The sequence below is a fragment of the Tamandua tetradactyla genome, chromosome 6, assembly GCF_023851605.1.
Source record: "Tamandua tetradactyla isolate mTamTet1 chromosome 6, mTamTet1.pri, whole genome shotgun sequence".
NCBI classification, from domain to species: domain Eukaryota; kingdom Metazoa; phylum Chordata; class Mammalia; order Pilosa; family Myrmecophagidae; genus Tamandua; species Tamandua tetradactyla.
Genome location: NC_135332.1, coordinates 145,774,362 through 145,795,645, shown reverse-complemented (window position 1 = coordinate 145,795,645; position 21,284 = coordinate 145,774,362). Strand labels below are relative to the sequence as shown.

Genomic DNA, 21,284 nt, shown 5'->3' with positions numbered 1-21,284 from the left:
TTTATACCCCCTATTATTTATTTTTTATCCTTTTTTTAAAACTCAGATGTCTACACCCTGTATAAAAGGAGCATCACACAAGATTTTCACAATCACCTGATCACATTGTAAAAGTTATATAGTTATACATTTGCCTTCAAGAATCAAGGCTGCTGGAACACAGATCAATAATTTCAGGTATTTCCCTCCAGCCACTCCAATACACCCATAAACCAAAAAGAGATATCTATATAATGCACAAGAATAAACTCTAGGATAACCTCTCAACTCTGTTTGGAATCTCTCAGCTGCTGAAACGTTATTTTGTTTCATTTCTTTCTTTCTCCTTTTGGTTAAGAAGGCTTTCTCAATCCCATGATGCCAGGTCCTGGCTCATTCTGGGAGTTCTGTCCCATCTTTCCAGGGAGATTTACATTCCTGGGAGTCATGTCCCCTGTAGTGGGGGAGGGCCGTGAGTTCACCTGCTGAGTTGACTTAGAGAGAGAGCCCATATCTGAGCAACAAAAGAAGTTCTCTGGGTGTGACTCTTAGGCATAATTATAAGTAGGCTTCGCTTCTCCTTTGCAGGAATAAGTTTCTTAGGGGTGAACCCGAAGATCAAGGGCTCAGCCTATTGAATTTGTTCAATTCAATAGTTTTTCCCCATTGCTTGTGAGAACATCAGAAATTCTCCAAATAGGGAAGTTGAATATTTTCTTCTTTCTCCCCAACCCCCCAAGGGGACTTTGCAAATGCTTTTTTATTCACTGCCCAAATTACTCTAGGATATATTGGGGCATCACCCTAACCTGGACAAACCAACAAGATTTCACACCCTCTTCAGGATTCCATATATATATGGTGTTCAACTAAACTGACCATACAGGTAAAATTAGGTAATGCACTACCCAAAGTATAAATTTTGCACCAAATAAACATCTCTTCCTATGGTCTCACACAGAAGTTGAAGTTTTAAAATATGGACCATTACTATTGCAATAATGGGATACTCACATGAAAAATAATGAAATGTGACCCTGCCATATAGCACGCGTGCGCGCGCGCACACACACACACACACACACACACACACACACACACACACACAATATGGACTATATCATCATTCACCCTGTATTCCGATTTACCTTAGTCCTATCCAGATTGGCTTCATTCATATCTCTAGTCTGATCACTTTTCCAATTTTTTAAACAGTTTCTCTATGGTGTAATGCTGACTTTCATAGCTTCAGAGCTCTAACTTTGAGTCTCAGGTGTCATATAAATACCCAAAGTTTCTGGGAATGACCAGGTTGTATACAAACAGCTTAGTATTTCAGAATTTAGAAATAACAGTTACAACTCCTGAATATATGTGATTGCTATAAGAGCTTACAATCTAGGACCCTTTACATTATGCCCCAACCTGATAACCCATGCTCTCAACATCAATTCATCAAGTTTGTACATTATAATTAGTCCATATGAGTGAGGCATGATAATATTTGTCTTTTTGTTTCTGTTATTTCATTCCACATACAGTCCTTAAGGTTCATTCACCTAGTTGCATTCCTCAGAATGTTATTTCTTCTTCCTTCTCAGTAATTTGTTGTAAGTATACACCACAGTTCCCCCTTCCTTCCCTCAGTCATTGTACCCTCAGGACATCACCATTCACTGCAAATCACAAACAATGTTGCCATAAACACCAGTGTGCAAATTTCCATTCATGTCCCTACACTCAGTTCCTCCAGGTATATATGGCTGGCTCATCATTTTTAAATTCTAATTTCATCCAACAGCAGTACTCAATTTGGCCAAATTACCTGCCTTTTTAAAACAAGGCTCACCTTCCTTCCAGTTTGCAATGACATAGTCCTCATTTCTGTCTAAAGCCTCAGCAGAGGTATCTTTTTTTTTTTTTTTTTTAAGACAGAAGAGATGGTTCATTATACAAGTGTTACACTGGGCCACAACTGAGAACAGAACTAGTCCAGTACATCACAGGTCCAGGGCAAAGGACCAAAAGGGGCTGTTTGGGTATGAACAAGGTCTTTCAGAGGTCTTTGGAATGTTGGACAATGTTGGAAGTTCTAGATCCATTGAGAGAATCAAGACAGTGGCCTGCAATCAACAACTGTTATCAGCATCCCCGGCCTCTGGCATTCCATTATTTCTGCGCCCCTGGTCTCCACGGGTGCACATGCTAATGGTTTACCTAGACCTCTGCCTCATCTTTCTTCTTTTGCACTTCGGCCTGCACATTTGCTTCTTCCTCCACTTGGCTCTCTTGCGTGGAGGTTTCTAGCAAGATGGCGCTAAGGCCAAAAGAGGGTCAGAGGTATTTTTAAGTCCACATTTCTATTAATAGTCTCTTCAAAGCATTCTAGACCTTCTTTATCAAGATCCTCACAACTCCTCCAGAATCTTCTCCTTATCCATTTAAAAAGCCATTCCAACATGTTTGGTGTTTGCAGACTATAGCACCCCACTTCTGGTACCAAAATCTGTTTTAGTTTGTTAAAGCTGCTGGAATGCAATATATCAGAAGTGGAATAGTTTTAAAAAAGGGAATTTATTAAGTTGCAAGTTTACAGTTCTAAGGCCATGAAAATGTCCAAATTAAGGTACCAATAAAGAGTTTATCTTCACTCAAGAAAGGCTGATGTTGTCCAGAACACCATTGTCAGCTGGGGAGGCACCTGGCTGGCAACTGCTGGTCCCTTGCTCTTGGGCTCCATTGCTTCCAGCTTCTGTTTCCTGTTGGGATTCTTCACTTGGCTTCTCCTGTGCTGGGTTTCATCTCTTGACTTCCCTTGGCTCTCTCAGGTTCTGGCTTCCTTAGCATCTTATGGGGAGGCACAAGGCAATGTCTGCTGGGCTCCAAACATCCATGTCTAAGCATCTGCTTTCTCCGTCACTGCTCCAAGCATCTTGTCATCTCTGAAGCAACTGTTTTCCAAGTGTCTCTGTTAGCTTCTGAGGTTTCTCCAAAATGTTTCCCCTTTTAAAAGATTCCAGTAAACTAATCAAGGCCACCTTAAGTGCTGGTGTCACATTTCCATCTAATCAAAGGCCATACCCACAACTGGGTATGTCACTTCTCCATGGAAACAATCCAATCAAAGTTTCCCACTCTAAGCAATAAGTTTGATGCCACAAAATTGGATCAGGATTAAAGGATGATATTTCTAGGGCACATAATAGTTTCAAACTGGCACACTTATTATTGAGTTCTAAGAGTTCTTTATATATCCTGTACTCAGTGACTTTTCTTGTCATTTCCTTGAAAGTATCTTCTGAACAGGAAAGTTTTTTTTTAATTTTTTATTAATTAAAAAAAAATTACAAGAAAGAAACACAAACATTCTTAATATATGCTCATTCCATTCTACATATATAATCAGTAATTCACAATATCATCACATAGTTGCATATTCATCATCATGATCATTTCTTAGAACATTTGTATCGATTCAGAAAAAGAAATAAAAAGAACAGAAAAATAAAACGAAAACAGAGAAAAAAATTTTTACATACCATCCTCCTTACCCCTCCCTTTTATTGATCACTAACATTTCAAACTAAATTTATTTTAACATTTGTTTCCCCTATTATTTATTCTTATTCCATATGTTCTACTCATCTGTTGACAAGGTAGCTAAAAGGAGTGTCAGACACAAGGTTCTCACAATCACACAGTCACATTGTGAAAGCTATATCATTAGACAATCATCCTCACGAAACATGGCTACTGGAACACAGCTCTACATTTTCAGGCAGTTCCCTCCAGCCTCTCCATTACATCTTGACTAACAAGGTAATATCTACTTAATGCGTAAGAATAACCTCCAGGATAACCTCTGGACTCTGTTTGGAATCTGTCAGCCACTGACACTTTGTCTCATTTCACTCTTCCCCTTTTTGGTCAAGAAGGTTTTCTCAATCCCTTGATGCTGAATCTCAGCTCATTCTGGGGTTTCTGTCCCATGTTGCCAGGAAGATCCACACCCCTGGGAATCATGTCCAACGTAGACAGGGGGAGGGTGGTGAGTCTGCTTGCTGCGTTGGCTGGAGAGAGAGGCCACATCTGAGCAACAAAAGAGGTTCTCTTGGGGGTGACTCTTAGGCCTAATTTTAAGTAGGCTTGACCTATCCTTTGTGGGGTTAAGTTTCTTATGAACAAACCCTAAGACTGGGGGCTTGAACAGGAAAGTTTTTAATTTTGATGAAGTCCAGTTTATCAATGTTTTTCTTTTATGGGTTGTGTTTTTAGTATCAGATCTAAGAAGTCTTTGTCTAACCCCAGGTCACAATGATTTTTTTTTTCTCTGCTGCATTCTGAAAGTTTTATGATTCTAATGCTTATTTCAGGTCTGTGAACCATGTTAATTTATGTGTCTGATAGTATGTAGGGTCTAAGTTTTTCCTTCCTCCTTCCTTCTTTCCTTCCTTCCTTCCTTCACTCTCTTTTCTTTCCTTCCTTTTTCCTCCTTCCTCCCTCCCTCCTTCCCCCTCTCCCTCCCTCCCTCCCTTCCTTCCATTGCTGTAGCTTCTGTGTTACCAGAGCCCTTTTCCAGGCTCTATGTCTCATCACAAGAAGGAATTCAAGGAAGAGACAAGTAGGTATAAGCAAGTGAGAAAAATTTATTGAAGAAAAGGGAATTACATGCACAAGGAGTGAGCTTGAACATGCTCAAGGGAGAGATGCACCATACGTTGTTTGGTACAAGGGTGTTTATTAGATTAAACAAAAGGAGGTAGGGCTAGAGATATTGGCACATTGGGATTGGTTAGCAAACCCATAAGTTAAGGATTGTACACGAGCTATTGTGATAGGCTGCTTAGATATTTAAGTGAAGAATTTTGAGTGAGTTATCACAATAGGCTTACTGAACATTCAAATTCAGAATTGTGAATGGGTTATTGTGATTGGTCCATGTCTTGTGGTTGAACAATGTATCTGGTTTTGCTCAATAGCTTCAGGTTTCTGTTATTTGATTGTTTTTTCCAGATGCCCTCCCCTTGCATGGGTTCAAAGGCCTCAGGGCCTTCAGGATGTATTTCTTCATCTAACCTGCCACACGTCTTCCTTGCTTCCACCTTTCCCCTCTTCTACCCTTCTATCCTTTCTCTCTCCCTCTCTTTTTCTCTAATTTTTTTTGCATATGGATGCCCAATTTTCCTAGCACTATTTGTGGAAAAGAATATTCTTTTGACTAGAATTGTAAGAGTTTATTTCTAGACTCTCAGTTTGTTTCATTGATCTATATGTCTATCCTTATGCCAGTACCACACTGTCTTGATTTCTATAGTTTTATAAAAAGCCTTGAAATAAGGTTATAAAAATTCTCCAACTTTGTTTTTCATTTTCAAAATTCTTTTGGCCATTCTTCATAATTTTTTTTGTACATGAATGTTTACTGTAGCATTATTCATAATAACCAACAGGTAGAAACCCAAATGCCCATTAGTAGACAAACGTAGTGGATAAACAAAAATGGATATTGTTTTGGATAAACAGAATGCAGTTTATCCAAACAAATGGATATTATTTGGCACAAAAAGGCATGAAGTCTGGTACATGCAACAACATGGAAACATTATGCTAAGTGAAAGACCACATATTATACAATTCCATTCATATGAAAGTCTAGAACAGGTAAATCTATAGAGACAATGTAAATTAGTAGTTGCCTAAGGCTGGGTGGCAGTGACAGGATTCAGGGTTTCTTCGAAATGATGAAAATGTTCTAAAATTGATTGTGGTAATGGTTGCACATATCAAAAAGCCATTGAATTGTACACTTGAAGTGGCTGAATTGTATGGTATGTGAATCATATGTCAATAAAGACATGGTCTTTAATAACTTTGGCACAACTCTGAGAAAGTATTTGGCATTAAAGACACTTTGTACTCCTGCTGGCTGGTATTGCCTCAATTGGGAATAGCAAGTGATATCTTCGGCTTTGATTGGGTCTAAAGAGGACATATTTTAAAGCAATGGTAGAGATGTTGTTGGAGATGAAGCTGAAGAGAAGGAAGAAGAGGTGGAGTACACTGAGGGTGCAGGTGAGCTGCTTGCGGACGACCTGCTCTCTGTATGACGTCTGCTGCTGCACATCTCCCTGACACCCGTATACCCAATAACTTTCTTTCTCTGATCTTGAAGAATCCCATCCAAATTCTCTCCACTAACTTTACTGGCATAGTCATAAAAACTAAAAAAGTTTGGAACAAGGATGGTTATGGATTTCCATAACTTGCAGAAATTCTGTGTTGCTGATTTGTGAGTCACTGATGCCAAAGGTCTCTCTCTTTTTATTTTTTTATACCTCTCCCAGCAAAAACCCTTTGGGGTCCGTGTTGCCGTTGGCGCTGTGGAAACACACAGCGCTGATGGTGTACCCTGAAATGGAAGCTGCCATGATGGACATGTCTTCATAATTTTTGAAAAATTATTATTATTATTAATTGTGAAAAATAACATATATGCAAAAAAGGACTAAATTTCAAAGCACACCGCAACAATTGGTTGTAGAACAGATTTCAGAGTTTGGTATGGGTTACAATTCCACAATTTTATGTTTTTCCTTCTAGCTGCTCCAAGACACTGGAGACTAAAAGAAATATCAATATAATGATTCAGCAGTCATATGCGTTTATTAAATCCTATCTTCTCTGGTATAACTCCACCTTCTCCTTTGATCTTTCTCCCATTCCTTAGGGATATTTGGGCTATGCCCAGTCTAACTGTTTTATGCTGGAAAGGTCTGTTGATAATATGGGATGGGGAGGGTTTTCCTAATTTTTAGTGGTTGCAAAATAGTCCATAAAATAGATGTGTTACACTAAATGTACTTCATCTTCTAATTATCCCATTTTTCCCCCCTCTGGTAATTCTACAATGAATACCCTTCTACATATATCTCTTGTTTCCTCTTGGTCATATAGTTTCTGCAGGTAAATTCTTGAGAGGAGGTTACTGGTTCAAAGGCCATGAATATGTGTGCCTGCATGTCTTGTAAAAAGGGATAGCCTTGGCAGTTACAGCAGTGCTTTCCACACTGAAACGATAACATTTACTGGGCAGGAATGAGGTGCCAGACATTGTAATAAATGTTTTATATCCATTATTCCACCCACATTCTTTAAATAAATTTTTGGTATAGAACCTATATGCAACATAAAATTTCCCATTTTAAGTACTTTCAAGAATACAATTCACAAGGTTGTGCTGCCAACATCACCATACATTACCAACCCTTTTTCACCACCCCAAGCAGAAACTCTGTACCTATTAAGTAATAACCTCCCATTGCCACCATCACCCTAGCCCCTGGTAACCTGCAACCTACTTTCTGTCTCTATATATTTACATATTCTAGGTATTTCATATAAGTGGAATCATACAACGTTTGTCCTTTTATGCCTTGTTTATTTCATTCAGCGTGACATCTTCAAGGTCCATGCATCACAACTTAATTTCTTCTTTTTTTTATTTGCTGTATGTTGGGAATCACATTTCATTCTATTTCTCTGTGAGTATGCATTATTGCTGCACCATTTACTGAATTTTTGTTTGTTTGTTTGTTTGCTTGTTTGTTTTGGGGAAGTGCATGGGCCAGGAATCGAACCTGGGTCTCCTGCATGGCGGGCAAGAATTCTGCCACTGAACTACCCTTGCAACCCCCCACAACTTCATTACTTTGTACAGTTGAATAATATTCCATTGTATGTATATACCACATTTTGTTAATCCATTCATCTGTTGATGGACACTTGGGTTTGCTTCTATCTTTTGGCAATTATAAACAATAGCGTACAAATATCTGTTTGTCTCTCTGCTTTCAACTCTTTAGGTATATACTAAGGAGAAAAATTTCCAGTTGATATGGTAATTCTATATGTAACTTTCATACTTTTAAAGTAGATATGATTACCCCCATTTAGCAGATGAAGAGTCTAGGGTTTTGCAGAGTTCAGTAGTTTGACCTCGTTTGACCAGCAGATCGAAGCAAAGCCAAGATTTCAAGTCTTCCTGACTTACTGCTGAGTATCTCTTCACTCTCCTGGGTGTCTCTTTTTCTCTAGAAGGAGCAGTTGGGAAGGATGATTTCACTGATCTGTTTGCCCAGTCTTAGATGTATTTATATTCTCTTGTGTCTTTATCAATACTTTGATTGTGTTTCACAACCTGCATGGGGATTTGTGATCTGAGGTGACCTTTTCATAGGCAGGAAAAGCGATTAGGAGCTTAAGAGAACTGCCACGAAATTAAAGATCAACCACTGGCAGAGGCTAGAAAATGGTTCTTGGTTTTTAATTAATGTCTGGCCTTCTTTAGTCTCTCATCCATGACTGTTGAACTAAGGGAAAGCTTTCTTTTCACTTCCAATTAATAGACTTTGTTTCTTAGAACAGTTTGAGAAAACTTGGGTTGATAATACAGTGTTCCATATACTCCGACACACACACACAGCTTTCCCTATTTCCATGTTAACATCAATATGGTACATTTGTTACTATTAATGAACCAATATTGATACATCTTTAACTAGCATCCATGGTTAATTCAGATTTCCTTAGTTTTTGTTTCACATCATTTTTCTGTTCCAGGATCCCATCCAGGATCTCATATCACATTTAGTTGTCATGTCTCCTTAGGCTCCTCTGTGACGGTTTCTCAGACTTTCCTTGTTTTTGATGACTTTAGTTTTGAGGAATACTGGTCAGGCATTTTGTAGAATGCCCCTATATTGGGATATGCATGGTATTTTTCTCATGATTAGACTGGTGACAGGGTACATACTATCAACATAACTTAGCACTGCTCATGTTGACCTTGGGCACCTGGCTAAAGTAGTGTTTGTTAGATTTCTCCACTGTACAGTTACTTTTTTTCACCTCTTTCTATTCTTTTTGGAATTTTTGGAAGAAAGTCACTATGTAAAGCCCACCCTTAAGGAATGGAAAGTTATGTTTCCTCACCCTTAAGATGCAGTATCTTCAAAATTTATTTCAGAATTCTTCAAGGGAGATTTATCTCTTCTCCTCCATTTGTTAATTTATTCAATCCTTCATTTATATCAGTATGGACTTAGAGCTATTGGTTTTATAGTTTGAATTATAACTCAATACTGATTTACTTATTTATTTTGTTGCTTAAATTGTTCCAGTTTTGGCCAATCAGGAGCACTTTCAATTGGTTTCCATGCCCTTTTGACATACCCCATTTCAATGTGGGTTTTCTTTTCTTTTACTTTCTAGCACTTCCTTCCTTTCTAACACTGCAAGATGCTCCAGGCTCATCTTTTCTATTTCCTACCCAGCCCAAGAAGAAGTCACTTCTTCAATGATAGCTAGTCCCTTCTATTCTAGAATGATGGTCGTAACCAATATTTGGCACTAGATGTGATCAGCGAATCTTTTTTTATTTTATTTATATTTTGAATATTCAGATTCATTTGAAGTCTTTACAGAATGCTTTGTGCTGGGCTTTTGCACTCTTCTTAGACATTCTCACTTTTTATGCCTCCCTCCCCCAGAACTCTCAAACCTTTTAAGCCAAGAACATGCTGCCTCTGCTCCCCTGGCTCTGCAGGCCAACCCAGTGGGCTGAGAGGAAGACCTCAGGACAGGTGTCTGAATGCACAACAGGAAGGCTGTTCTTCAGAACAAAGCGAGCATCTCGGCTGGGAAGGAGATGCCAACTCCTGTCCCGCTCAGCTCAGAGGAGCAGTTGAAAACAAAGCAGCTGGGGCCCTGCCTGGGAGTCTGCAGCTCAGAGTAATGGAAACTCAGTTTCAGAGGTCAGCTGAGCAGACCCAGCACAGGTGGCCTCAGCAGAAAGAGTTAGGGTGACTTCTTTGTCCAGGTGGGAATCTGGGCTTCCTGGCCCAGGATTTGGCCCAACTCTCAGTCAAAAGCTGGCACTGATGAGGGCAGTTGGTCAGTCCTTAGCCATTTCATTCTAAGGCTATGGCCTTAAACAGCACAGGCTAAAAGTAGCTCTTCCTTCCCTGGGGAGATGCTGAGAGTGAACAAAACTAAAGCCTCATGCTCCCCTTTCTGACCGCATAAAGACAGAACTAACTCATAATCCAGGCCACGGTTCAAACTTTTTCCTCTGCCCCAAATGACCTTCCCATCTTTGTATCTGTCCTTCCAAGTGCAACTCAGATCCTATCTAAATCAGTTCTTTAGAGTGTGTGAGGCATTTTTCCAGGAAACTGTTCCAGATCTCTCTGGTGTGAATTATGCCTCCTTCCTCAATGCCCTTCTAGCATTTACTCTCTATTTCTACTACAATTTTTAAACTGCTGGGTGGTCATTCTTCTCCCCCTACCAGGCCAAATTCTGGAGCTTCTCTTGTTATTTTGAGCTTCTGTCTTCTAGACTCTGGCTCAGCAAGCTATTTCTGATCACCTTGTTCTTATTTAACCACAAAACTCTTTTTTTTCTCTCATCGCATCTATTAACATTTCCTGTATTCATTGTTTCTTGGCATATGCTTTGGGAAAGGTATCTATACTCAAAATCCTAGCCTTCGAATTTGACTCAGACTCTTGGCTACCTCCATTCATGGTTTGGTTTTGACCATAACATTCTATAGCAAATCTGAACTATAACCATTCCAGCCATGAAAATGTCAGCAGCAAGAGCCACTTCTTTTCCATATATATATATATATTATTTTATATTATATAAGAGTGTATATGTGTGTGTGTTGTAACTAGATATTGCTATAACCAAAATTACTTTATAGTGGAAAGGGTGTGCCTGTGGTGGTTGGATAGAGTTGCACATGGCAAATAAATTCTTCTGATGTAGGAAATATGCTTCTTCCAGAAGATTTTGAGAGTGAGAAGTAGGGTCAGAGCTCAGCTGGGGTCCACTAAAGGCTGGTCAAAAGCGGCAAGGCAGAGTTGGTGGACGTCTTTACTTCATTGTAGATTTTGGCACTGTTGACCACATCTTCCTTGTGAAACTCTCTCCTGCCTAAGGTCTCTTCTGACCTAACCTTTCCTTCTCAGTCTACTTTGCTGCATTCTCTTTTTCTACCCACTTCTTAAATGTTGATGCTCCTTAGAATTCTCTCTGTTGGTCCACTCTGTGATCTCAATGATCCCATAACTTTACCTCTCACAAATATGTTGAGGATTCCCAAATCTACCTCTGGCTCAGGCTTCTCAGGAGCGTCAGTCCTGTAGATAATGAGCCATGTCCTGCTCTTCCTCTCCCTTTTCTCTGGGGAAGCCAAGATGACCAAATACTCTAATTCTCATTTGTTAGAGATGGGCTTTGGAAGGTGAGGACAGATTCATTCTCTCACCAACGCCACTCATCCATTCTTCAATACCATGTTCTTGCTGAATGGTGGACACTGGGATAGATACCAGGAATCTAGGAAGGCATAATCATGGTGTCCATTGTCAAGGAATCCAGATCTATGTGACATATAGGAAGATGAAATAAAATACAGTATGGAAAACACAACCCTTGAAAGATATAAACAAAGTAGAATGGGCACTCAGAGATGGGAATTATTACGTTTACCTGCAAAAGACTTCACAAAAAAGTGCCATGTAGCCTGGAAAAGTTCCTGGAAGTCTCTGGACTTTTATATAAGTGGATATTCAAGCATTTAATAAGTATTTTCTGCATACTTATCTGTGCCAAGCTCTAGTCTAGGCACTGGGGATTCAATAGGGAACAAAACCAACAAAACATCTTAAACTCAAGGAGCTTATATTCTATTACAGAAGAACCAAATAAATTATATTTTATTGGTGTTAAAGTAGAGAGAAAGTGAGAGTAAGAATGCAGTCAAATGAGGGAAGTGTGTAAAGGAGAGGGAAAAATGTGAATACTCAAATCTTCAAAAGATTTCAATTCTTCTCCCACAGTTCCCTTCTCCTTTTCCTTTTCTCTTTCACTTTCTAGCACACACTGGCCAACACATCTGTTCCACTGAATACAGTGTCATTGTGAAAAACCATGAAAACAAGAGCTAACTGCTTGAATGATACTAATTAGTGGAGGGGAGAACAGCCCTGCACTTTATAGTTTTAGCACACAAGTAAGTGTATGAAGGAATCGATTGAGACAGATGTGTTAATTTATCTAAGCAGACATATTTTAATATGGTTCTAAAGAAAGTGCTATGCAAGGCATCGCTAAGAACCATAGCAAAGAAACCCATTGAAACAGAGCCCCCCACACACACTCACACTTGTCAAAGTCTAGACAACCATAGGAACTAGAGGGATTGAGCAACTGAGCAGGTCACAAATCCAATGTTGTGGAAATGGGAACTTTGATAGGACTGTGAGCTGTCTGCTCAATAAACCCTTTTTTTTTTTAATTCTCTTACCAACTTAACCCTGATTTTATGGGAAGAAGAAAAGTGCATAGCTAGAAAACTATGTTTCCTGGCTTTTCCTGCAGCTAGCAGTGGCCATGTGACTAAGTTCTAGACAATAAAATATACATGAAGCTAGTGTCTGGGATTAGCAAGAAATTTTCTTAAAAAGAGAACTGGTTAGTTGGTAGCTGACATCCCTCCCACCAACCTCTCTCCAACTTTCTCTTTTTTTTCCTGTTCAGAATACGGGGGCAATGGCCAAAGCTCCAGTGGCCATCTCATAACTATGAGGCAAGAGTGAGAATGGAAGCCAGTAGTCAATGCTGAGATGGTAGAGCAGGAAGAGAAAAGAAGGTCAGGGTCCTTCTTGATGATGTGGGGCAGTTACCCAAACTTACCCTAACCCTGAACTCCAGACTTCTTTTACATTAACGTAAAATAGAATTTACGTTCTATTTACTCTTATTCTAAAGCCTCTTTAAACCATTTTCTTGCAGCCTAACAAAATTCTTAAGTGATAAGGAAAGAACCTTGGAGATCAACTAGTCCTATTTGGCAGCTGAACTCTAAATCTTAGATCTATTTGGCTGTTATTATAAAATCTTAGGATTTTGGTTGGTTGAAACTGGAGTTGAGCCCCCTCCTAACCCACCTCCTCAGTGTCCTGCCCTCTGCTGAGCCTTCCTACCCTAAGGCTGCCCCTGCTTATTGGGAATATAGGCTGCAAACTCTCTCATCCTTTCTTTTGAGGTTGAAGAAATTAAAGTACTAAGAAATCAAGTAATGTGTTTGCGGTTGCCCTGCTAGGGTGTGCTACAGCCAGAACTGGATTAAGCATTACCACTGTTTCCCTTTGATTTTTTCCCCTTATGTGGGGAATTGGAAGGGACAAAGCACAGGTGGAAATGAAGAATGGCAGTTTAGTCTCTGAAATGTGGGAAGTAAAGGGGCAGGGAAAAAAAGGAGGTATAAGGAAGAGAGAGGAAAAAAACATGCTGGCTGCCATGTTGAGACTGTTCCTCAGTTAACTGACTGCCCAGGGTTACCTGAGGAGGCAAGAAAACTCGGTCCTCTAGCGCTACCTTGGATCTGGTCTTATTATCAGAGCTGTAGTAGCTTTTCTTTCACAGTATAAAAATGCTACTGAAATCAACCAGTCATCCATCCATCCACAGTTTCTGATCACATATGTGTGCTCAGCACTGCATGAGATGCTGTAGAGACACAAAGGAGCCACTGAGATAGCCCTGCCCAGAATCAGCTGCCCTGGGGATTTTTGCTCGGTGAGCAATGCCTCCTTCAGTTTCCACTCCACGGGAAGCCCATTCACAGGAAGCAGGCTCCCTGTTGTTGCACTTATTCAACCTAATCCAGGTGTTTGGACCCCAGATATCCATCTGACCCACAGAAAACCAATCAGAGTCTATTGCTTAGGAAATGAGGGGGGTAAGGAGAAGGAGAGAGGGAGGGAAGAAGAAGGTGATGAAGGTAATAACAGTGATGAAGGAGAAGGAGAAGAAAAGAAATAGAGGAGGAGGAAGAGGAGAGGAGGGGAGAGGAGAGTGGACAGGAGGAGAAGGGAGGGTGGGATAGAGAGACCAACATAGGGGGGCAGAAATTTAGTGTCAGTCTTTCACCCCCCACATGTGATGCAAATCATGGAAAGCGAATCTGCCAGGAGAGAAGGATGAAAGGAACACATAACCAGAGAGACATACCAATTATCCCTAGTGTTTTTGGCAGCTGATTTTCAGTCTTTCTCTAAACACCTCAAATGGCGTTTCAGGACCGTGTCGAGAGATGGAAGTTGACAACCTGTTTGCTCTGCAGGAAATGACAGCCCCTTCAGACTGAAGGTCTCCACAGGACTCTCCTTTCCTTAGGAAATTCTCCTTCCATGCTGGACCCCATCCTTGTACTAATAGGTATCCATAATACATGTGTTCTGCTTTGCCTTTCTTGCAAAGCTATTAGTTGACAGGCTTCAGGCAAGACTGGGGAAGGACTTGCTTTACCTTGATCTATACCCTACCAGGATTCAACCTCATCAGCACACAATGGAAATGAAAGCTTCTGCTTTGGACCATGTAAATAAAAGCCACCGTGAAGCTAAGGACTAGTCATGAAGAGTGTCTCTTGTGCCACTGGAGATGGCCATTCCTGCACAGCCTGACCATATGTCTGTGTTCTCTTTCAGAGGCAGAAGCTATACTCAGAAGTGGAAACTGAGAGTCAGTATCCTGATAGGAAGGTGATTGCTCAGAGATTCCTTGATGCACCATTTGCGTAGAAAGCCCATTGTTTTCTCCTTAGATTGTTTTGGCATGGCTTGGGCAAGAGGGGCTAACTCTCCCAACCACCTGTTGGCACTGTTACTGGTTGCATGAATGAGCTACTGCCACATGATGCTGTATAACAAACCATACCAAAATTCAATGGCTTAAAACAGCAAGAACTTATTTTCATGCTCACGAGTCTACAAATCTACTGTGATTCAGCTGTGACTGCCTTGAGCTGCAGCTCCGGCTGGCTGGGTTCCTGATTACGGGTTGGGTTTGGGTTGGTGTGCTCACTCTGGGACCCAGGCCCAGGGGCAGCAGCTCTCCAGGCAGGGAAAGCTCTTTTTATAGCCCTGAGAGAGGTGCAGGTCAAGTCCAACTGTCTGGGCTAGTGTTACATCTGCTAACAATCCATTGACCCAAACAAGTCACATGGCTGAGCCCAAACTCAAGGGGAAAGGAAATATACTCCTCCCATGGAGGTGAAGGGCAAGGGGTGAATATTTTTGAACATCCAACCATCTAATATACCACACTGGTATTTGTGAACATTTCTCCTTCTCTCATCCCTGCCCAAAAGTAGGATGAAAGAAAGAGGATAGAAGCTGTATTTACCAACACCGTCTATTTCTAAGATTCCCCTCTCATGGCCAAATACTATCTTCTCAGGCCACCTTCAGTTTCCTAGAAGGGCTGTCTCTCTTAGCACAGACCGCTGTTGGCATGTTATTGCTCAGGCATTGTGAGCTGGTTCAGCTGGAGCTGTCTTTTCAAGCAAGCTCGGCAGGGCACCTCACTCTCACACCATTGCCTCCCAAACATGGTGACTTGGTGGCATTGGTCATGGATGACTCCCAGACATATGGTGCCACCGTCCCCACAAAGCAATGATCATATTTCTTAGATATTTATTTTAGGTTTTTTTGTCTATTATCTACCCTCTCCCCTGAAACTATAAGATTTGCAAAGGCAAAAGACTGTGCCTGTTTTATTCACCTCTAACAGTCTCAGTGCCAGTCACAAAACAAGCACTTGAAAAATATTTGTTAAATAAATGAACTTTAAAAAAAAAGGAAAAGGAGAAAGAAATGAATGAATAAACCTCAAAGCAGCTCCTTCTGTGGTATTGTAGCCCAGGTTTACAATATGTCCCCCCAAATGCTGGCTGAGTGCCCCTATTTAACTCCTTCCCAGAACCCTCCCCTCTCCCACACCTCCAAGTAAGTGAGGAGGGCTTGAGTGGACGGTTGAGGGATGGCGAGCATCCAGTTGCTGGCTGGATCCTGCCCTTTGTGTTCATGCAGTGACCACAGCTGGTGGGTGGAAGGTGGCGATGGAAAGGGAGGGGCCCTGGCGCTCAGCCTGATCTGGATGACCTCTGTGGGTCTCCGGTCTGATGATAATCGAGGTGTTCTGATAAGCTAACATTGCTGTCTTTTGTCAGTGCTCTCAGGGAGTAAATGCGTTTGCCCTTACTGATTTTTTTCTTCCTTTCTCCTTACTCTTTCTTCCAGGGCAATAGAATAATCTGATGGTGGAGAACTTGGGGAGGATTCCTTCCTAGGGACCTCTCAAATCAAGACCCAAATAGGCCGGAAGTGCAGCTTTTGAGGTGAATACAGTTTCTTCAGATTCTGAGCTTGCCTGATGGGATCTGCAGCAAATGACAGATGAGAAATCAGAATATGTGCTGGGCCTTTCCAAGGGCTTTGAAACCAAACAGATTTGGGTTCAAATCCCACCTCCACCACTTTACAGATCAGTTGTAAAATCTCTCTGACTCTTAGTTCCCTTCTTTGTAAGAGCTAATAATGCTGCCCAGTAGAGTTCTTGTGAAGATGAAATGAGAAAGCATACTTCAAGTATCCTGCACAGTGACTGCCAAATAGCAAAGGCTCCAAAAAAAAGTGTCTTCCTCTTATCCATCAAATGCTTATTTACTTACCTATTTTTCCCTTTTGTTTTTGCAATAAAGTCAGATGAGAATAAACATCACATCGACCTTGAAAGAGAAACCAGACTAACCTGCAGGCTCTGAATTAGGAAGGAAGGAACAGTACCAGCCTTGTGTTCTGACCACAGGTATTTTTCATACTAATATGTTCTGGAATATTCAGTAAAATTCTGTTTGCTGGTCCCTAAAGAGAGGGATAGAAAGATCAAAGGTGATGGTGGAGTTATACAGAGAAGACAGGATTTAACAAATGAATATAATTGCTGAATCATTAAATTGATAACTCTTTTAGTCTCTAGCACCTTAGAGCACCTAGAAGTAAAACCTAAAATTGTGGAATTGTAACCTATGTCAAACTCTGAAATACATTCTAGAACTGTGGTGCTGTGCTTTGAAATTTATTGCTTCTTTTGTATATATGTTATTTTTCACAAAAAAGAAAGAAGTCAATTGCAGTGATAAAAAAGTATTTAAGCCTTCTAGCCTCCTATATTCTGGAGCAGCTGGAAGGGAAAATCTGAGAGGATGGTAGGGTAGCTCATGACAAACTCTGGGATCTGTCCTGTAACTACTTGTTGAGGAGGGCTTTGAAAACTATTGCTATTTTCTTTCTTTGCTTTATATCGATGTTATACTAGATGATAAAGTTAAAACAAAAAGTTCTGTTTGCGTCAGAACTTTTGTAGTCATGTCAGAGATCTCTTTCAGCATCATGTGGCAGCATTCTCTCCCTTTCCCCTGACTGCATCCTGGCGTATCAGGAAGTATTCTGAAGTCCCACTCCAGCCTCTACCTCTTCCTGGATGCTCAAACCTGGATATGCTTTCCCACTGTGCCTTTCTGTCTGGATGGTCCATAAGCCCCTTATTCCCAACACCCCAAAGCAGAAGTTCTTCTCTCTCCCAAACACATTTCTCTTCCTTTTTCTCCATCTCAGTGATGGGACTCACCATCCACCAAGCAACACAAGCCTGGACTCACATTTGACTGCCCTCTCCATCTCTCACTTCTCACGTCTAATCCATCATCAACAAGCATATGTTGACCAAGTAGGCAGGCATCGTCTTAGGCTCCAGGCACCCAGAGGTGAACAAGTCAGGCTTGTGCTTTAGTCTCTCAAATATTTCCTGCATTTGTCCTCTGCATCCTGTCTGGTCAAGACCTCTTCTACATCTGGACTTTGGCTCTAACCTCCTGACCTACCTCATGTCCCAGCCCCACCTTCCCAAAGCCTGCCTCAGGGTCTAACCGGTTTCTCTCTAAAATGCAAAGGTGTGTTGCTCCCCTGCTTTAACATCTAGCTATTGCCCTCAGATCTCTGGATCCCCATGGGCAGTTTATAAGAAAGTGAAACAAAACAAAATAAGATAAAACAAAATGGGCCACGGTGGCTCAGCAGGCAAGAATGCTTGCCTGCCATGCCGGAGGACCTGGGTTCGATTCCTGGTGCCTGCCCACGTAAATAAATAAATAAATGATAATAATAAAAAAGATAAAACAAAATTATACTGGAGAGCCATGTAGATTCATCAACTTTCCCTTTTTGCCAGCTAAGGTATTCAAACAATGAGCATGTACGAATCACTATCTTTTCATAAAAGAAAAGACATTATAACCAAACAGTAAAAATAAATATAATTTTAGAAAAAAAGATATTAAATTAGGTAGATGTCCATGTTTTTCTCATTTCAGCAGGGCCTGTGAAAACTCTCCATCATAGAAGATTCTTATGGGGAAACATGGACTGTGGATGGACAAACAACCTCCCCAAGATGCCTCTCACATTCCCTGACCATAATTACCCCTTCTCCCATCTCTCACCTACCCCTGACTTGAATTAGCCAGCCCCCATGCATCTTTGTTCTCCCTTTTCTATTTACCTGGAAAAATCAGCCCACCTTGCTCTGCCTGGTTTACTCATCCTTCACCCTGTCACGGTCTCACCCAGGAAGGCTTCGTGGTTGTTGTCCAATCCCTCCCTACCCCCAATTTTGTCCTGCATAGCATTCCGTGATCACTTTTTTTTCCCACCATAGTACTTTTTACTGTGAAATGTAACATATACACAAAAAAGCAATACATTTCAAAGGACATTTAAAAATACTTTTTTAAATACCAAAAAACACCAAACAAATGCAAACATTAAATTTTTTTTTTTACATGGGCAGGCACCAGGAAACGAACCCGGGTCCTTGGGCATGGCAGGCAAGCATTCTTGCCTGCTGAGCCACCGTGGCCCACCCCATTCTTAACTTTTGATCATTCCATTCTACATATATAATCAGTAATTCACAATATCATCACATAGTTGCATATTCATCATCATGATCATTTCTTGGAACATTTGCATCTATTCAGAAAAAGAAATAAAAAGAAGACAGAAGAAAATTCATACATACCACATCCCCCACTCCTCCCCCTCGTCGATCACCAGCATTTCAATCTAAATTTATTTTAACATTTGTTCCCCCTATTATTTATCTTTATTCCATATATTTTACTCATCTGTTGATAAGGTATAATTTTACTTGTCTGTTGATAAGGCAGATAAAAGGAGCATCAGACACAATGTTTTCACAATCACACAGTCATATTGTGAAAGCTATATCATTATACAATCATCTTCAAGGAACATGGCTACTGGAACACAGCTCTACATTTTCAGGCAGTTCTCTCCAGCCTCTCCACTACATCTTGACTAACAAGGTGATATCCATTTAATGTGTAAGAATAACCTCCAAGATCACCTCTTGACTCTGGAATCTCTCAGCCATTGACACTTTATTTTGTCTCATTCCACTCTTCCCCCTTTTGGTCAAGAAGGTTTTCTCAATCCCCTGATGCTGAGTCTCAGCTCATTCTAGGGGTTCAAAGGACATTTTAACAAGTAGTTTTAGAACAAATTTCAAAGTATGATATGGGTTATAGCTCCACAATTTCAGGTATTTCCTTCTAGCTGCTCTAAGACACTGGAGACTAAAAATATCAATATAATGATTCAGTAGTCATACTCATTTGTTAAATCCTATCTTCTCTGTTACAGCTCCTCCCTTTCATTTGATCCTTCTCCCAAACTTAGGGATATTTGGATAGTGGCCATTCTAATTTCTTCATGTTGAAAAGGGGTGTTGACCTTATGGGGTAGGGGATGCAACTACTTTGTGTTCTTGGAGAGACTGATAAATCTTGGTTTCGGGACTTTTCTGGTCTAGGAACCATCTGGAGGTTTTAGGTTTCTGAAAAATAAACTTAGTGAATGAAACTTTTATAGAATCTCAGATAGAGCCCTGGGTATTCTTTACGGTTTACAGGAATGATATTGGTTGGGACTTGGCATACTGCGGCAATTAGCAATATCTATATGAAGGTTGCCTAAGAGTGATTTCCAGAATAGCCTCTCAACTCTATTTGAAATCTCGTAGCTACTAATACCTTATTCTGTTACATTTTTTCCTCCCTTTTGGTCAGGTAGGCATTGTCAGTCCCATGGTGTCAGAGCCAGTCTCATCTCTGGGAGTCACGTGCCACATTGCAGGGAGACATACCCTTGGACATCATGTCCCATGTAGTGGGGAATGGTAATGATTTTGCTTGTAGAATTGGGCTTTGAGAGAGAGAAGCCACATCTGAGCAACAAAAGATGTTCTCTGAAGTAACTCTTAGGCATAATCATAGGTAGCCTTATTTTTCTGTCACAGAAATAAGTTTCATAAGAGCAAGTCTCAAGGTCAAAGGTTTGGCCTATTAAATTGGGAGTCCCTAATGTTTGAGAGTATCCTGTGATCACTTTTGTGGCCTTGATTGTATCATACTTAAGTGGTCTATTTCTGTGTTGTTTCTCCCACTTGGCTGGGTCTGATGGTGCCAGGCACTTACTAGATGCTCCACAAATATTTATTGAACCAAATTTCTTAATTTACATCTCAAATTATCCCACCCCCATCTCAAAACATATGGTCCATAGAGTTGCCCCAGTCAACTAAGACTTTAGAAGTCCTGCCTTAGCACGTAATTCCACCCTCCCAATTCTGGCCTGATTCCCAGTCCTCATCAGGCCCCATACGAGTATTGTATCCTGGCAAGTCCAGGTACCTCCTCAAGGTCTCTGTGACTATATGGGCACTGCAGGTTTCCTAGTCAGTCTGCATGTGGCCCCCCTGCTGTTGCCTGAGTCCTCATAGCTCCTCTTCCCTCTCCTTTCCCCCCAGGTAACGCCAGCTTGCCAGACTGTTACTGAAGGTTTGGGGGCAAAGGAAGAGATTGTAGTCAAGCATAAGACAAGCAGCAACTTAAAAACATGTGTAAATCAGCAGTGTCTGAAGATTTTACCAGCCATTCCCTGCCTTCCACTATGATCCTCCAGAAAGCCTCGTTTAATTTCTGCCCCATCACGGGGCTTGTCTCACCTTAGATCCATCAACAGTGGCCCCATCTTATTTTTAGTCACCAATTACAATTCCTGTTAATTCCTTGTGCACAAAATTCCCATTTCCCTGCCCAATATCTCCACTAGCCTTTAAGAGAGAATGTAAAGTGTCTGTTCACTCACTTTCCATGGTGCCCACTGATCGGGGGAGGTAGGTATTGGCAAAGGATCCTTGACGCCAGAAGACTTGGTAACTCTCCTCCGAGGGAAGGGGAGGAGTCACACTGGAAAGAGAAGTTTTGAAGTAAAAAGGAACAAATAAAAGGGACTAATGGGGAC

General features: G+C 40.9%; 1 long non-coding RNA gene across 1 annotated transcript; it reads left to right on the top strand.

Moving 5' to 3' along the window:
• The first annotated feature begins 14,439 nt into the window (after window positions 1-14,439).
• On the top strand, window positions 14,440-21,072 carry LOC143686411 (uncharacterized). Its single transcript, XR_013177125.1, has 4 exons — window positions 14,440-14,597; window positions 16,140-16,237; window positions 16,601-16,707; window positions 20,788-21,072. It is a non-coding gene; the product is annotated as an uncharacterized LOC143686411 (long non-coding RNA).
• The last annotated feature ends 212 nt before the right edge of the window (window positions 21,073-21,284 follow it).